The sequence below is a fragment of the Hevea brasiliensis genome, chromosome 14 (assembly GCF_030052815.1).
Source record: "Hevea brasiliensis isolate MT/VB/25A 57/8 chromosome 14, ASM3005281v1, whole genome shotgun sequence".
Classification (NCBI taxonomy): domain Eukaryota; kingdom Viridiplantae; phylum Streptophyta; class Magnoliopsida; order Malpighiales; family Euphorbiaceae; genus Hevea; species Hevea brasiliensis.
Window position 1 is genome coordinate 5,675,686 of NC_079506.1, and position 17,463 is coordinate 5,693,148.

At 31.2% G+C, this 17,463-nt stretch overlaps 1 long non-coding RNA gene across 1 annotated transcript; it reads right to left on the reverse strand.

The window, feature by feature from the left end:
- Nucleotides 1–15,901: 15,901 nt before the first annotated feature.
- LOC131173335 (uncharacterized) lies at nucleotides 15,902–16,748 on the reverse strand. Its single transcript, XR_009143586.1, has 3 exons — nucleotides 16,590–16,748; nucleotides 16,340–16,508; nucleotides 15,902–16,003 (listed from the first exon to the last, which is right to left on the reverse strand). It is a non-coding gene; the product is annotated as an uncharacterized LOC131173335 (long non-coding RNA).
- Nucleotides 16,749–17,463: the final 715 nt, after the last annotated feature.

Sequence of the window (17,463 nt, forward strand, 5' to 3'; positions counted from 1 at the left end):
TCATTGACTTCAGATGTTGGGCTTTGAATGTGAGAGAATATATTAATATTCTACATGCAATTAGCACTTCTCCTCTCTTTTAAGGGTGAGTTAAACTCGACTAATTTTTTTCAAATTTCTATCAAAATTAAACACTAATCATTTTTTTTTCTTCAATTATTGTGTTAGAAAATTCAATATTGGAATGACGAGCTCCTTTTTCACTATTTAAGTTTTTTTTTTCTTTTCATAAAACCAAATTCTTCATCAACTTTAGAAAAAGAAAAACTTTAGGATCATTATTTTGTCTTTATGTTTGTTGGTAAATTCCTCTCTGTCTCCATGTATTCAAATTTTCTTTTTGTGGAGCACCATTCTTCTGTTTTTCAAAGCATTGGTTTCTACTCCCTCCTCCCTGCCTGCGTCTTCTCATTCTCTTTCGTCTCAACGCCACTAGCCAATATCCACCATCTCATTTTTTTTTTTTTAATTTTATTAAATTTTAAAATTATAAATTTCAAGGTAATATATAGGAGAAAATAAAAATCTAACTGGGTTTATTCCTTCAATTATGACATACCCTATGTATCATCAGCTTTGATATAATAAATCGGAATTATTTTCAAAATCATAAGAAAAGAGAACAAATGATAAGGCCCACACACTTACTACGCCTAAGTAATAATTGCATGTCATTGGGACCAACAATATTAACTAGTCGAACTATTGCGCTAAATGCGAATAATTATTACAATTATATAATTAATATTTTAAATAACGAATACAAAAATATAATTTTATATCATATAATTCAATATTTTATCACTTAAAGGATAAAAAATTAATTTTCATTAAAATGGTATCCTCAACTATTCTTTAAAATGTTGATATTTCGTAAAAAATAAATAAAAAAACTAATTAGGGGGAGATTCTTGAAAATATGAATTTTTTTATTTTATTTTAGCTTTTATATTGATACATAGATTCTTATAATCCAATTATATTATCAATTAGTCTATTACTTATTTTTAATATTTTATAATAGTATTTAAGTGGCAATCAACATCAATTGATTATCCTCGAAAACTATAACTTATAATTTTTGTGTAAATTTTTAATATTTAATGATAAATAGAAAGATAGAAACATTCAATAAAATTAGTCAAATTAATAGTGGGACAATGATGAAAGGTAAATGTGAATTAACGGTGATGATGTGAAAGAAAGTTAAAAAAAGATAATTGAAATGGGCTAGTGTGAAAGCAAGAAAATTAAGTAAAGACCCTGATGATGAAAAGAAACGATAATAATGAACATAAGATAATTAATAAAAGAAAAAAAAGGGGGCCTCCAGCACAAACAAATAAAAGTGCGCAACATGAGGTGATGTATGACTATTTCACAAAATGGCCCAGCTAGGCTCCATGCATCAACAAAAAGAACAATACAAAACACTAAAAAATTATGATGAGATGGAGTAGTTCATACTGAGATCACATTTGGATCCAGTTCCATTATTCCTAACACAAAGAAAAAGTTTTGAGAAATTTTGCAGGTAAATTTTCAATGAAATTCTAAAATAAAGATTTTTTCAACGTAATACAATGAACTCAATAATTGAAAGAGAGTGCGGATATTTTTCTGAAAATTTAAAATTATGAAAGTTTTTCTAATTCAGATAGTGCGGATGATTATTGGTATCGGTTCACAATATTAAATTTTGAATTACCCCCATTAAAAGGGAGGGAGAGTTATCAATAAGAAACTCATTGATAACCACCCAAAGAGAAGCTAAGGGGACTCAAGAAAGAAGAAGAGAGATGATGAAAAGATGAAAGGGAGAGAATTTTGGAAATTGACTATATATTTAAAATTTGTGTAATTTTTTTTATTGTATTTGATTTTTACTTCAATTTTTTAGTTATTTAAATTATATTCAATTCAAAATTGAACAAACCAATTGCAAGGCCTTTATAAAAATTAAGTTGTCATTCTAGACTAGAATAGTTTTTCCTTTTTTTTAAAAAAAATAAAAATAAAAGATGGAGTATTTGATTTAGCCATTCGATGGAAAGCATACTCCACTTAATGGTAATTTACTACTGTTTAACTTCATGATTTTTCTATGGACTCAATTTAGATATTATTAAATTTTAATATCATCGTGAAGAGAAAAACCGAATTTTTTGTCATTGCACTTTTACCCAAATAACAAAACAAAACACCTAGATAAAAAAAAAGAAAAATAAAAAGAAAAAAAAAGATCCTTGCAATGGAGGAAGCAACAAATTGAGGAAATACCAAACCTCACAAAAAGGAGATAAAACTCAATTTATCAATAAGAACAGGCTGATCTGTTTCTAAAGGATATATATAGAATGAGGTAGCTAGGATAGTTTAAATTTTTTTGTCAAATCCATAATTATGTTTGAATGAACTCAAATTTTGAAATAACTTAAATTCAAATGACCCACATAATTAAGGGCTAATTTGTATGATCTAATTTGAATATGATACATTTAAATTGACTTGATCTAATAAAAAATAATTACTAATCAATTTGTTTATTGTGTGAGAAAATTCAATATTGGGATGATGAGCCCCTTTTTTTTCATTATGCAAGTCTTTTTTTCTCCTAAAAGCAGTTTCTTTATCAACTTTAAGCTAAAGCAGATTTGTTAAAGAGAAAAGGAAAAACTTTAGGACCATTATTTTGTCTTTATGTTTGTCGGTAAATTCCTCTCTCTTCCTCCATCCATTCATCAAATTTTCTTTCTGCGCAGCACCATTCTTCTGTTTATCAAAGCATTGTTTTCTACTCCCTCCCTGCCTGCTTCTTCTCATTCTCCTTCGTCTCAACTCCATTAGTCACTTTCATATACTTAACATTTATATGAAATTCACTTTAATTAGTCAATACACAGTTTAAAATTAAATCATAAGAAAAGAGAACAAATGATAAGCCCCACCATACACCTACTACCCCCTTAACAACCAAGTAATAATTGTATTTCTCAATTGAGACCAACAATGTTCACTAGTTGAATTATTGCTCTACATGCAAATAATTATTACAATTATATTTATAGATTATATAATTAATATTTTAATAAAAATAATTTTTTAATAGATACAAAAATATAATTTAATATAATATAATTCAATATTTTACCATTTAAAGGATAAAAAATTAATTTTTATTAAATGATATTCTAAATTATTCTTTATAATGGGAAATATTTCATAAAAAAAAAACTAATTAAAGAAAAATTCTTGAAAATATGAAATACTTTTTTTTTTCAGCTTTTATACATCTTCTTTTATACAGATATATAGATTCTTATCATTCATTTTTACTATTCATTAGTCTTTTAATTATTTTTAATATTTTATAATAGTATTCAAGTGGCAATTGACAACAATTGATTATCTTCGAAAACTATAACTTATAATTTTTATGTAAATTTTTAATATTTAATAATAAATATATAAAAAAAGAAAAATTCAATAAAATTAGTCAAATTAATAGTGGGACAATGAAGAAAGGTAAATGTGAATTAATGGAGATGATTTGAAAGAAAAAATAGAAAGGGTTAGTGTGAATGCAAGAAAATTAATTAAAGACCTTAATAATGAAAAGAAAAGATAATAATGAAGATAAGATTATATATATATGTGGATAAAGGGTTTCCACCACAAACAAACAAAAGTGAGCAACACTAAGTGATGTATGACTATTTCACAAAATGGCCCAGCTAGGCTCCACGACAATAGAAAATAGTAAAAAGTGACATTTGGATCACAAGATGGAGTCGTTCCTACTAAGATCACATTTGGATCCATTTCCATTATATATTTTAGAAATGAGTGAAAAATCAAATCGAACCGTAACACTCTATTTTAGTTCGATCTAGTTTAAATTGATCGGTTTTAATTTTTGATTGATTTTTTAATTTAGACTTGATTTTTAAGTTATTTGGTCTAATTTTGACTTTGGTTTAAACTTAACAACCATTAATCAATGAAATTAAACAATTAATATATATATATATATTTAATTAAATATAATCCATAAATTTCTCATAAAAATAAATCAATTCAAAAATCAATTCGGTTCGATTTGAACATATAAATTACTATTTGGTTCGGTTTAATCGATTTTTTTCTTTCAAAACTAAACCGAACCGAAATAACCGAAATTTTTATAATGTAAAACCGAACAGAACCGATTAAATTTTAAAACCGAACTGATTGAACAGAATTAACTCGGTTCAGTTCAATTTTTTGATTTGAACCGAAATATGCTCAGCCCTACTTTAAGGATCATTCAAAAGCAAACAAGTTCCAAGTGCCAGAAGTTGTGAAATTCTCTGCCCAAATTGCATATAGTGAACCCAAGTTATGACAAAACCAAAATCGATTGTGCCGCAGGTTGTGTAATATTCTGCCCAAATTGCGCCAAGTGAACATAAGCTACGACACAACCAAAAATGATTGTGCTGCAGGTTGTGAAATCTGCTGCCCAAATTTGACAAAATAACACATACCTGAAAAATTGAAACAAATTAGATTTCAAGTGATTAGACCTTCATAACATGAATTCTAATTGTTAAACCTGCTATGTTCATCAAATACTCATTAAAAAAAAAAATTCAAAGCACCAATTCACACATCTACATTCAAATAATTTTCTTTTTAAACCAAGATGACAAAGTGAGGAAAAAACTTCCTCTTAAAATTAACAAAAAGAGTAATGAGTCCTGCAAAATCCAGCAGCAAATATTCAACAATAGAAAGATGAAAAGTATAAGTGAACAAATTTAAAACTAAAATTTAAAGTTGAAATTTAAAACTAGAACTAAAACATAATTTTTAATGCTCATTTGCTTGCAATGAATTATATCCCATCTGCATAAGAAAATTAGAACAATGTCAAACTCTGAATAAAGAGTATAGAAAAACTTAAAATAAATATATGAAAGAAATAAAGAATCAATGAAAAATTATGGGTTATACCCAGAAATGCTAAGTTTAGGTCTTTAGCTTGACCTCACTTAATCAAAATTTTATGGAGAATGAGAGAGATAGCAGGTTGCTATCTTCTCAATTGGCTCACCAACTGAATAATGCCTTAACTTTTGCCCATTTACCTTGAAATTACTAGATTTTTAACCAAAATTTCCACAGCACCATGAGGGAAAATTTTCACAACTTTAAATGGACCTGACCACCTTGATTTTAATTTTCCTGGGAAAAATTTCAACCTTGAATTGAATAAGAGCACCAAATCTCATTCTTTAAAGTCCTTTTTCTTAATATGCTTATCATGCTATTTTTTAGTTCTTCCTTTATAAATCCTAGCATTTTCATAAGCATCAAGTCTCAATTCTTCTAACTCATCAAGTTGGAAAAATCTTTTGTGTCCAGCAACTTGTAAATCAAAATTGATTGCTCTTATGGCCCAATAAGCTTTATGTTCTAACTCTGCGGGCAAATGGCATGATTTCCCAAAAGCTAACCTATAAGGTGTAGTTCCAATGGGGGTTTTAAAGGTTGTTCTATATGCCCAAAGAGTGTCATCTAATTTAAGGGACCAATCTTTTCTAGACTTGCTGACATTTTTCTCCAAGATTTGCTTAAGTTCTCTATTTGTGATTTCTACTTGGCCATTTGTTTAAGGGTGATATGGTGTGGCAATCCTATGCTTTACCCCATACTTTGTCATCAATTTTGCAAATTGGTGATTGCAAAAATGGCTACCACTATCACTGATTATGGCACGTGGGGCACCAAATCTGGTCAAAACAAATTTTTTCAGAAATTTCACAACTTTTGCATCATTGGTAGGTGTAGCAATAGCTTCTACCCATTTAGATGCATAGTTTACCCCTACCAAGATATATTTATTCCCATAAGAGGATGGAAATAGCCCCATGAAATCAATTCCCCACGTATCAAATAATTCAACTTCTAATATGGACTGTTGGGGCATCTCATCCCTCTTGGAAATATTGCCTACCCTTTGACACCTATCACACTTGCTTACAAAGTCTCTCATATGTTTAAACATATTAAGCCAATAGAAACCTGATGTCAAGACTTTTTCAACAGTTTTTGAGACACTACAATGACCACCATATTCAGAGGAATGACAATGGTAAATAACATCATTTATTTCTTCCTCTGGTATACATCTCCTAATTATTCCATCATTACATCTCCTAAACAAAAGAGGCTCTTCCCAAGAATAAAATTTAACATCATGCAAGAATCTTTTCTTTTGCTGCCAAGATAAATCAGGTGGCAAGACACCACAAGACAAATAATTCACAATATCAGCAAACCATGGAAGTGCAGATTTCAACACATACAACTGCTCATTCATAAAAAAACTCATCAATTGGCACAATATCATCATCTTTATTTTCAGTTTTTATCCTAGAAAGGTGATCAGCCACCACATTCTCAACACCTTTTTTATCTCTTATTTCTAAATCAAATTCTTAAAGTAACAAAATCCATCTAATCAACCTAGATTTAGCTTCTTTCTTGCTCATTAAATACCTTATTGCTGCAAGATCAGTGAAAACTATTACCTTTGAGTTGACCAAATAACAATGGAATTTATTGAGTGCAAATACTACCGCAAGGAACTCCTTTTCAGTTGTAGCATAATTAACTTGAGCTTCATCAAGGGTTCGGCTTGCATAGTAAATGACATAAGGTTTTCTATCTTTTCGCTGGCCAAGGACAGCTCTAACAGCAAACTCGCTTGCATCACACATGATTTCGAATGGCAAAGTCCAATCCGGGGGTTGCATGATAAGAGCTGTTGTTAATGCCATCTTTAACCTGCAAAAAGCAACCATACAATCTTGATTAAAATCAAATTTAACATCATGATTCAAAAGATTTGTTAAGGGTTTAGCAAGTTTAGAAAAATCCTGAATAAATCATCGGTAAAATCCAGCATGTCCAAGAAAACTCCGCACTCTTTTGACAGTGGTTGGAAGGGGCATTTTTTCAATAATTTCTATTTTGGCTCTATCTACTTCTATTCCCCTATTTGAGATTAAATGCCCTAAAACGATCCCCTCTTGGACCATAAAGTGGCATTTCTCCCAATTCAACACTAGATCATTATCAGCACACCTTTGCAAGATTTTAGACAAATTAGTTAAGCATGAATCAAAATTAGTGCTATATACTGAAAGCATGATGGCTATAGACCTCCATAATTTCTTTAATAAAATCAGAAAAAATAGCCATCATGCACCTTTGAAAGGTGGCAGGCGCATTACACAATCCAAATGGCATCATTTGATAGGCAAAGGTACCATAGGGACAGGTAAAGGTAGTTTTTTCTTGGTCATTAGGATGGATTGGAATTTGAAAAAAACCAGAATATCCATTTAAGTAACAAAAGTAAGAATGCTTGGCTAATCTCTTTAACATTTGATCCATAAAAGGAAGGGAAAAATGGTCTTTTCTTGTAGCATTGTTCAACTTCCTATAGTCTATGCACATTCTCCAGCCTATAACAGTTCTAGTGGGTATCAATTCATTATTCTCATTTTTAACAACTGTCACCCCACCTTTTTTTGGTACAACATGCACAGGACTCACTCACTCATTGTCAGAAATGGGGTAAATAATTCCAGCAGCTAGTAATTTCAGGATTTCCTTTTTCACAACATCCTTCATTGTAGGATTCAATCTTCTTTGGTGTCCCATAGAAGGTCTACTATTTAGCTCTAGGAAAATCCTATGCATACAGACTGTTGCACTAATTCCCTTTATATCATCAATTGTATAACCCAAAACTCTCCTATATTCTCTCAAAATTCTCAATAATTTGTCAATCTCTATATCAGTCAAAGATGCATTAATTATAACAGGATATGTTCCATTGGTTCCAAGAAAAGCATACTTGAGGTTGGAAGGAAGAGGTTTAAGATCTACCTTTGGGGCATCCTCTACCTTTAATGATGGTGGTTTAATCTCCAAAGTTTGCACTTCTTCAAGCTAAAAAATTGTGGCTTCAGGATGTGGTGGAGAGCTCTCCAAGTGTTGTGCAAAAGCAGCTATATGAGGATTGTCATCATCAATGCTCCCACCATGGACTAAGCAATTTTCAAGAGGGTCTTGTGGATAGCTTTTTCTAAAATGCTCTTGAACAATCTCATCAATGATGTCTACCCACAAACAAGACTAACTTCTTCATGTTTCCATTTCATGGCTGGATTGATGTTGAATATCATTTGATCATCTCCCACTCTAAGTGTCAATTTCTCACCCTTTACATCAATTAATGCACCAGCTGTTGCCAAAAAGGGTCTTCCCAATAAGATAGGAATTTTTGTGTCTTCTTCCATATCTAAAATGACAAAGTCTACCGGAATGTAGAATTTTCCAACCTTGATAAGCACATTTTCTAGAATGCCTTCTGGATATTTAATTGAACTGTCAGCCAATGAAAGATACATATTTGTGGACTTCAACTCTCCCATATTCAATTCTCATATATTGAAAGTGGCATTAGGCTGACACTAGCTCCAAGGTCACATAAGGCATTTGCCACACAATTATCACCTATATGACAAGGAATGAAAAACACACCCGGATCTTTGAGTTTGGGAGGTAACTTCTTCTGAATTATAGCACTGTATTGCTCTCCCAAGTTGATGGTGTCATAATCTTCTAGCCTTCTCTTGTTGGTAAGAATCTCCTTCAAAAACTTGGCATAACTTGGCATTTGGGATAGTGCCTCAATGAATGGCACATTGATATACAACTTCTTTAGCACTTCAAGGAATTTGCCAAATTGTTTGTCTAGCTTATGCTTGATGAATCTTTAAGGGTAGGGAAGGCTGGGCTTGTAAGGCTCAGGTGGGAAGTATGGTTTCTCTCCCTCATCTTGCTCACTTTTGCTTTCTTCTTCTTTTTCATTTTTCTTACTCTCAACTGAATTTTCTACTTTTGTGCTCTCTTTTTCTTCTCTCTTGTTTTCACTCTCTTGACCAACTTTCTTACCACTTCTCAAGGTCACAACCTTACATTGTTCATGAGGGTTTTGTGGTTGGCTAGGTAGTTTGCCATAGGATTTACTTCCTGATGAGCTTGCTTGTTGAGCCAATTGAGTCTCCAACATACGGTTGTGGGCTTGTAATTGATCCATGGTTTGTCTCATGTGTTGCATTTCTTCCTCTAATTTGCTATTCATCTTGCTTTGTTCAGCAAAAAATTTCTCCATCATGCTTTCCCAGGTTGGCTTCGGTTCATGAGGTGGAAGGGATTGTTGTGCTCTTGCTTGATATCCAGGTTGTGGCTGCTTTGTGGGTTGAAATTGAGGTTGAAACTGAGGCCTATTCTGCTGCATATACTGCTGGTTATGAGCATAATTTGAGCTTTGACCTTGTAGAGCAAAAGTTGCTTGTGGTCTCCATGCTGAGTTGTTCACATTAGAGTAAGAATTTCCCATAGGTTTTTGTTGATAACCTCCTGCATAAGCAGCTTGTTCTTGCAAATAATCATCACCACAAGAAGAGTAATCAACTTCACAACTTTGGGTTCCATCTGTGTAGGCAACTTGTTGCATAGTTGTAGGAGTTGAGGTTATTGCCTTTGTGCAAAAATCACTAAGAAGCTGAGTCAACTGATCAAATCTTGCATTCATGTAGCTAACTGAGTCAAGTTCATAAATCCCAGCCTTCTTTGACTCAAGTGCTCTAGGATTTCCCCACAAATGGGTATTATGAGCAATCTTCTCTAATAGATCATAGCATTCTTCACTTGTCATTCTCATGAAATCTCCTCCTGCTTGTGAATCTATTGTGTTTCTTATGGTTGGAGTAACTCTGGTTTAGAAATTCTGAATAATCATCCATTTGGGTATTTCATGATGAGGACATTGCCTTTCAAGCTCCTTAAATCTCATCCAACACTCATACAAAGTTTCATCATCTCTTGGTTTAAAAGCTACCATCAAATTCCTCAAATGAGAGGTCTTCCCAAGTCGGAAAAACTGAGATAGCTGCTCCTAAATAGCTATAGTAGCTTGTGGAAGTGAGTCATACCACTCTAATGTTGAATCTCGAAGAGAAAATGGAAATAAGGTGAGCCAAATCACTTCATCGGAAACACCAAGTTATCTTTGTGTGCCACATATCATCAAAAATTTCTTCAAATGAGAATGAGGATTTTCAAGTGGACTACCTTCAAGTGGACTACCTCCAAATTGTGAATTCTGAACCATTTGAATGAGACCAGTCTTTAACTCAAATTGATTAGCTCCAATGATAGGTCTATTATCTCTCACATCTGCACATCTGGGAAAAGCATAATCTAACATGGATCTTCTCTGAGAATCATTTTGATTAATAACTTCATTCTGCCTATTTTGCTCATTTCCTCCATTATTTCCATCAATAGCTCTATTTTGATTCTCCATATTTTCAATTTTCTCCTCTTGGTCAAATCTTTATTGTTCTTCTTTTTCTGATTCCTTTCTCCTCTTAGATTCCTTTTTGTTGGCCTGACAGAATTTTTCAATTTTAGGGTTGAACAACAATTCAGTATCACTTGTGGCTTTCGATTGTCTCATAAACAAGAAAAGTACCTGAAAAATACAAGGAACAACAGTGAAAATAAAAGAAAATAAAAATTCTTATCAGCTTAAAATAATTAAATCCAACTTAAAAACAAACAACTCCCCAACAACAGCGCCAAAAACTTGATGGTGTTAGCTATGAAATAGCTTCCGCAAGTGCACGGGTCACAGTAGTATAGTTTTAAAAATAATATCATTCTCACAGGGAATTGTGCTTAAATTGAAAATAAAAGGATAAGCTAATTAGAATGGTAAAATTTAAAGATATAAAATGAAATTTAAAATTTAAGAATGGTATTTGAGGAATTTAAGCTAAATCAAACAATTAACTAAATTAATTAAACTAGATTACCAAAATTTAAATTTAAATTGCTAATTATGAAATTGAGGGGAATTAAATCTAAATTCAATAAAAATTAAAGTGATTCTATAGATTGGGTTTTCAATATTGTTTGCATGTGGTTTATCCCCAATTTAGCCAAACACATGAGAATTGCAATTTTGAGGGAAATCAATTCTTAGTTCTTTAAAACCTTTTTCAAGCATTTCAAAGTTGGTATTCATCAAATCAAACCATGTTTTCACGGTATTTCAAACCTAACAAAAACCCAATTAAAGCTCTAATTGATTTTTGAAAGTCCCTTTAATCCTCTTAGCTTATCTCTAACACCAAGAAAACTAAGTTTATTGCAAGATTATCTATCCCAAACATTCACTTTTCAGTCCATCTGTCAATGATTAAAACTTAACTTAATAAGGGCCCATTCATCAAGCAAGGCAACAAGCTCACAAGCAATAAATCAAAACGCAGCAAATCTCATTTAAATGACTAAATCAGTTCAAAAACTATAATACAAAGCAATATTTACAAACCCATCTCTAGAATCTCAAAGCTCTACTCACAAATCATGGTTTCAAGACAAACCCAAGTATAGAAATGAAGAAATAATGAAAATCTAAGCTAAGGAACAGAAAAACCCAGTAGAATGATGAAGAATCTGCTGCTGGAGAGTTGCGGAAAACGTCCTCTGCTGCTACTGCAAAACCAGATTTCACGAGCTCCTCTTCCTCTCTCTCTTTCTTGCAAAATCTCCCTCTCTTTCTCCTTATTTTTCTCCTTATGGAAGGAGAGATAAAAAGAAGTTTTTATATGGATCAGAGGTCTGCCCTAAAATGGGTAAAAAGGCAGAAGATTCTAAAGAAAGTGATGTATTAAATTAGAGAAACGAAAGTGCCACGTTAACCATTTTCAGTAAAACAACACACGCTGAATCGGTTGTGTCGCACCTTGTGTCGCAGGTTGTGAAACCGTCTGCCCGAGAAAAATTGCATATTTGACAATCGACACAACCTGTGACACATGCTGTGTTGCAGGTTGTGTCACTTTCAGTCTCTTTAACTCAACTTCATAATTTTGCAATTCAACTCTAATTTCTTCCAAATGGCTACTCTAATCAAAATACACCAAAATTCTCCAAATTTAACCTACAAAATAAATAAATTTCAAATATTAAACTAAGAAGTGTAAAAAGGCAAAATTGACTAAATATATGCTAATATCTATAGTAATAGCTATGAACAAGGGTAAATTATGTGCAAAAATTATACCTAAATGATGATATAAAATGCATGCATCAATTATGTTTTGTCAAAATGTTCAATTTAGTTCTTATATTTATTGGGAAAATTTAATTTAGCTCATTTTTAACTTTTTATTTAATTTAGCTATAAAGTTTTAATTTAAGCTCAATTTAGTTTAAAAATTAAAATTTATGGACTAAATTTCTTGATTTTTTGATTTTAATAAAAAATTAATAAGTTAAATTTCTTAATTTTGGGATTAAATTTTCTGATTTCTTGATTTAATCCCAAAAATTAAGAAACTTAGTTTTTTTATTTTCTTGATTTTTAAGTTAAATTGAGTTTAAAGTGAAATTTCTAAGCTAAATTGAACAAAAAGTTGTAAATGGGTTAAATTTAACTTTTCCATTAAGTATAAGAGTGTAATTGAACTTTAAGCCATTATTTTTTAGTATTATAGGCACAATTTTTTTTTTTTTGAATGTTAAGATAGACTCTTTATATATAATTAGTTTCATGATCCACCCATACAAAATGAAGATCAAAGTGTTATATATATTACTTTAATCAGAAAAAAAAAACCTATTTAAATGTTTTTGCTATTCTTTATTCTTTGTTGTATCTTTGAAATTAAGGCAACAGAAAGAATCGCAGAAAGCCTTGAATGAAAGTTTGGTGTTCATATGTAGTGAAAAATAAAGATGAAATTTATTTTTAAAAATTTAATTTCTAATAAAGTTTTCATTTCTTATATTGAAATTTAATTTAAATTATTTAATAATTTACTTAAATTTAATAAAAATATATTAATAATTATATAGTTTAATTACGATTCAACATCCACTCCATGGCATATACCCAAACCATTGGGATAAGGTGGGCTGCCCATTTAATTTCATAAAATTAGAAGTAAATAAAAATAAATTATAATCCAAAAATAAATCAAACCGTTTTAATCGATTTAATTCTATTCAATTAGTATTTTTTAGAAAGTTAAATTTTTGTTTTGATTCAGTTACTTTTATCAAAAACTAAAACAACTATTTTGTCCAATCTATGATCATTTTTTTTTTTTTTGGAACTTTATGGAATACAATGCATAATTTATGAAATTTATAATATGTCTAAAGAATAAAATATAAAAAATTAAATATACTTAACAAAATAAGCCCAAGTCAATAAATCGAAGTGAATTTAATCAAACCATAACTTTTTCTATTTAGTTCAATTCAACTCAACCCTTATTTTAATTTGATTTGGCTAATATTATTTTTTTTTTTGGAAGGAAGATCATTTCATTAATTGTAAAAAGAATACTATAATGAAGTATATATCAATATATTATTTTTGCACAAATGATATTAACCATTTATACAAAAAAATAATAATAATTTCACAATTCTGCTTGAGTTGGCGCATCATGGAGAAACTCTTCAAATTAAATGGGAAAAACAATGGGACTTTTTCTCCACTATTATAAAAGTAAGGTTACAATTCTCACTGTAGCAATACAAATTAATCCCAATAACAATGATATTATTAAAAAAAAAAAAGAAAATGTAGAAAAATGCAAAATTTAACTAAATAGCACATTATTGTTTTGGAAACTATTTTTGGTTTGGAGAGCTCCAATCCATAATCCAACCACGCAGAATGAAGATTGAAGTGAGATTACTTATATTAATAAAACTAGGAAAAACTTAGCATAAACAAATCCAGCTAAACCCAAACCAGCACGTTTCCCCAAGATTCCCAACTTAGGATTTAGCATGCTAAGTGAAAAAATCTGGAGATGCATACATCTCAACACAGATCTGAAAAGAAACATCACAAAATAGAGTTCCAAAAGCAAAACAGAAAGCAAGCATAGCAGGCCAAAACCCAAACCAACAGCATTGGTACAAAAAAATTAATCCTAAACAAATCAGCTTGAATTGGACCACAATTGACTTTTCGATTGCCAATGTAACACCCCCAATTTTCAAATAATTATTTTATATATAAATATAAATATTTTAGTCTAACCTCTAGTGTTGTGGGCTTTACGTAGGTACTTTCATTTTGTAACACCCCAAATTTTTAAATTTATTATTTTATGAGTAAATATTAATATTTTATTTTATTTAAATTTTAGGAAATTATTTGAAATTATTTGAATTTTAGAAATCGGGTTCGATTTTTCAAAATTATAAAACTTTGATGATTTTTAAAAATTTATTTAAAGACCACGTGGCGAAATTAAAAATATATTTGGACTCTACAAATTTTTTTGAGTTTTTTAGAATTTTTTTTGGAATTTTTGGGCCTCATTTTCGGTCCTAAGGCAGAGGAAAAATTCAAAATTTTGTATCTTGAATCGGACCAGTCGAATAAAACCGAACCGGATCGGACCGATCGAATCGGACCGACCTTCCTTTTCTTCTTCTCCTTTCCGCCGCGCGCCCGACCTCTCTTCCTCTCTCTCCCATTTTCTCTCTCCTCCCTCCTTCCCATGCCGCGCCTCTGCCACCCAACCCTCCCTACCTCGCCGGCACATCGCCCCAGCCTTCCCCCACAACCGGCCGGCCTTCCAGGCGGCCAAAAACGACGTGCGAAGAGGCGCGACAAGCAGTGCGCTGTTTCGGCTTCCCGGCCGATCCGGCCACCGATTGGGCCAGGTCTTGTGTCAAACACCATCTACACCTCGAGAGCTTTCCATAAACACCAAGAACACCAAAATCTATCGAGCGGTTTGTCCAATTTTTGTCCGAAAAGTTTTAGACCATTTCAACTTTTGAGCTAATTAAAATATTGGTTTTAATTATAATTTCAATATTATTATATATTCAGGCATGCCCATGCATCACTTATAAATATTTATTTATGTAGTTAAATAATAGGCACATTTTATATTGCATCTTTATTTAATGAAATGTTATGGATGTTGTTTTATGGTAATTTGGAGCAGTATGTGTGTTGGTGCGTGTAGTGTGTGATATTAGATATGAATCGGACGGGTAAACGCGACTGGAGCTTGACTCGCTGGGACCTGATCCTTTTATGGATAAGTAGGGGTAGGCATGGCTCGAGATGATCTCGTTGGCCTCCACATTTGGTCTATTAAGAGAAAATCCGGCTTGAGATGTACTCACTAGCAGAAGTTGGATTAAGAGAGCTATATAGGGGATCAGCTCTCATATATGTGCTGTTTGAATATTATATGGGTGTGTGAGTGTTTCAAATTACCTTTTTGTTATTTGTGATGTAATTTGTATAAAAACTATGAAAGTATTGCATTCCACTCTTTAGAATGCATTAGGTTTAGTAATTGTACTTCAAATCGGTATTTTACTCTCTGAGTCGATCGCTCATTCCTGTTCACCTATTTTTTCAGGATACAGGAGGTTCTTTATTGAGTTTAACCTGCTCTCTTCTTTGCAGGTCTATTATCGGCATTTAATTGTATTGAGTTTAACCTGTTCACCTATTTTGTTCGTCTCACACAATTCTTGTCTCTACACCCATGGATAGCCAACAGAGGTGAGCAACACATCTCTCATGGTAGAGACGTCATTCTTGGGCATCTCCAAATCTATAATTATTGAAGAGAAGTGAGATCCTGCAGTCCATCTAGCAGTAAAGATTCGGCTTCCTCTATATGGCAAATCAAGAGCTTCTTCATTTCAGAGAGAGGAGAAATGATTGAGAAAGAAGAAAAAGAAAAGAAACAAAAATCCAAGCATATGGCATACCGCTAAATTTTTCTACTTGTAATATATTTGGAAAATCAGCAAGATTGTGACTGTAACTCTGGAGCTTCTCATATCTTGTTTTGTTCTTTAACCACCATTCTTTCTACATGAGAGAAAATGCAGAGAATAAACATAATATGTATAATTAGATGATTGAATCGAGAAACTACCTTCCAAGTTTCCTTTGCACTCGTTCCAGATTTCAATTTATTACTCGGAATTTTCAGAGATGTGGACAAGTGAAATTTTATGCAAAATTCTTAAAATCCAGCACAACTAGATCACTGATGATCACGTCGACTTGAATATGCACCAAAGTTCCCAGGAAAAGGTACCCGAGTTGGGAAATTTGTGAGATGAGAGAGATAAATAAGGTTCCTCAATGAGTTAGAAGTTCTGCTGTAGAACTTTTAAACGTTTTACCGAGAAGGACGAGTACCTGCGTATGAATCTTCTGGCAGCGGATTTTATTGTAAAGAATACAATGGATAGAAGCATGAACTGCTCAAAACTTTCCAATTTATCAGAATTTGTTCAACACGTTCCAATTATTCATACATATCCATTATCATGTCACTTGCCAAGAACACAAAGCACAAAGAAATTCGCTGCAAAATTTATCATAAGGGAAATAAATTCTCAATTATTAAAAGAAGAAGAAATGGATACTCTGCATATTTGATACTTACAACTCGATGTTAGTACTGCTGATTTCGAATGGTATAGAGTAGTTGTTGCCAAGGCCCCACACTCGACTTCGGAAGATGACGGAGATACTGTTGATTGTTTTTAGCTTTCCAACAAATAAGAGAAGAATCAAGAAAGATGCAGCCTGTAATAGACTTGCGAGTGTCAAGACATTCAACTAATCTGAGTTACTAAAAGCTTTTAATTGTAACTCACAATTACCTGGAAAGAATAAAGCAGTATTAGGAGAACCTTTTATATAACGATTTTTATAATGTTATAAACACTTTATTTTTTAAGTTTATAATATTCTCCTAATAATTGATTTATATTATATATTTTAGGTATAAAATTATTAATTTAAAGTTAAATTTTATTTTTTTTTCATATACGTGGATCAATTATATATAGGAGTAGCAAAAAAAAGTAATAAAAAATTTCTTCCATTGATCTTTAAATAGAATCATACAAAAAATATAATATTTTAATAATTAAATGCTTCACTTTAAAAAAGAATAAATATATGCGATTGAATAATTTTCTGCTTTTAGAAGGATATCCAATTTTTATTTTTAAATTTTATTATATTTTTATAATTAAGTTTAATTTTATGGTTTTGAGTCTTTTACTAAATATATAAAATTAATTATATATTTTATAAGTATAAGATATTAATTGTATATTTTTATAAATGTAATTGGAATCTCTCTTATTAATTTGTAATGATAAATTATTAATATTATTTTTGTTGGCATTCAATTTTCCGTTGATTTTGATTCTGCTAATGTGTGGATTTGTAATTTTATTTTTCATTTAGTAAAATCGTAATACTTGTTCACTTAATACATTTTTTATATAATTTTTTTAATATTACAA